The sequence below is a fragment of the Dendrobium catenatum genome, unplaced genomic scaffold, assembly GCF_001605985.2.
Source record: "Dendrobium catenatum unplaced genomic scaffold, ASM160598v2 fragScaff_scaffold_360, whole genome shotgun sequence".
NCBI lineage: Eukaryota > Viridiplantae > Streptophyta > Magnoliopsida > Asparagales > Orchidaceae > Dendrobium > Dendrobium catenatum.
In genome coordinates this window covers 628,400-630,858 of record NW_021318822.1, presented here as the reverse complement: position 1 = coordinate 630,858, position 2,459 = coordinate 628,400, and positions in this window count along the sequence as shown.

The window sequence follows — 2,459 nt, the reverse complement described above, 5'->3', positions numbered from 1 at the left end:
GTGGATCCAAGTGCAATAAAAAATGAAATGAGAGATCAATTTAACAAATATGATATAACTAATCAATTTAACAAATCACTCAACTGAGATAATTAAATTAATTGTACTTAAATAATCAGTTAAGTAACTCAAAATTAATAATAACCAACAAATTCTTAATTAAACAGTTAATCATATACAAGTAAATCGGAATAAACTTAAGATTTATGGGTAAACCAACAAAACAAACTTAATCACCAATTAATTGATCCTTTTTATATTTTACAAATTAAGATAAATAATTTAATTAACTGTATATAAAATCAATCAAAACCTTAACTTAAAATTTCAACTTTAAAAAAAAATTAAAAGTTTAAATTTTTTAAAATAATACTTTTAATTGAGCAATCTCAGTTTTAATCTAATAAATAGTAAATTATACTAAACCTTCATTGTTATAAATTAATTGAAGGAAATAAAGAAACTTGGAAGGTTGAATGGAATGTAGAGTGGAGGTATTATAGAAATCTTTCATTCATTTTATAATTTTTAATAACAATTGATTATTGTATTACGTCATTCGGTTCGGACCAACGACCGGTCGAACCTTGAACTTCTTCTTTCTTCCGGTTCGTTTGTCCGGTCCAGTTTTTTTCAAAACCTTTTCAAATACAACTGTAATAATAAACAACCAATTTATTAATAATAAAACGTTCATAACTTTAAATAACAATGCAGCAACTTCACTATATCTAATAAGATAAATTAGTTCTTCTTACAGATTTAAGTAAAAAATATTTGCAAATTATTACTTCACTCAACCTTAACGAAACTTGGAACCTTCCCCCTTACATCCAAATTTCTTTCGACCGGTTTCATATTTTTTTTCTTATGTAGCCTTTCAGCTTCCTTACCATTTAAATAAAGTGTATAAATTTTTAACAAAAATTATGATCAGTCCATTAGCCCGTAGGAAAAAATTTTTGCTGACTTATTCCTATATACACTGATCGCACTATGGCGGTCCAAAATGTTGTAACTACCCCTCGTTCTAAGATTCGGAACGCTCGATAGGTGTGCCCGAGATTATGCATAATGTTTGGGGTGGTAGGCATCATCATTTTATATTGGTGTTACCAAAACCTTAGGGAAAACCCTAAGAGCGATAGTGGGAGTGGCTCTGATTAGAAAATAGAGGTCAGAACTGTCGATAGCTAACACCATCTGCTTCCTGCAATCTCACATTGAAGCGTTCTCTAGCATTTAGAGTATGTTAATACACTAATATGAGTTTCCACCACTTGTGTGCTCCTTAATTTCACAACTAAGAGTCAATTGAAAACCTCTAATCCTTTTGTTAATAATTACCTATTGCACTAATAAATGATTGATTTTTCATTATTTATTGATTTTAAGCTCATGTTATAGCTCACTTAATCTCACCCTGTATGTGTACTACCCAGTTTTCCCCGAAAAGCTCTTTTTGAAAGAAGCGTATTGATAGAAATGGTTTATAAATAATCAGAGTTCTTTTTAGCATCAAAAATTCAAAAGAATTATGATGAAAGTATTATAAACGATCATCTTTATAAGATTGGAAAGAAATGTTTAAGGAAGGAAAGTGTTTACCGATATGTGCTTCGCCAGTATATATATTTGCAAAAGTTTTTAATGGTTTGAGTATTTTATATTGTCCGTTTATTGGCTTCGAAAAAATTGACATAAGTAATCCTTCCCTAACTTATGGATTAGGAAAAAGTTACTCAGGTGTTCACTTTTTGATCGCAGCACATTTTCTTAGGACTTATTAAATTAAAAAGATTACATTATCACCATACCTAATACCCTGCAATTTTGGACGTTGATATATACCAGAATTTTTAATTTTATTATATTACATTTTTTACAGACTGCATGATTTGCTTCTCATTAACTTTTCCATGTCACTGCGAGTACCTCTTATCTCTAGAATCCGTTAATCACCATTGGACCTTTTCCGATCGAAAGCTCTATTTAGTGGCCAGGAAGAACTACTCTATTGGGTATTACGCCATATTGCACCTTAAGTTCCTAGTTGGAAGGCATATTAGGCAACATGTATCTGTGCCCTTCCTATATTCAGGATAGACCAGTGTGTGCTTCTCAGATCCCAGTATAAGAGGAAACTCCCGTCAATAAAACTATGATAATTCATTTAAGTTTCCCTTTTTTAAATGATCATCATTCCGTCGCTTAGAGAGCGTGGTTATGCGTGGCACACGTGATCAATTGGTATTACCTGAATTCAGCTTTAGGGCGTTTTATAAGGTGAACGGTTTGGGCCTCGACAAAAAGAACCGAAGGCCAATAGGTGAGGGTTACTGTTATTGCGGGTTTCAGAAAAGCTCCTTAAAGTATGACAACTAGAAGAGAGGTTAAAAGATGATCAATTTGTTGTAGAGGTGCGAATACACATGAAAAGTAAAGAGTTGCTTTGCCGA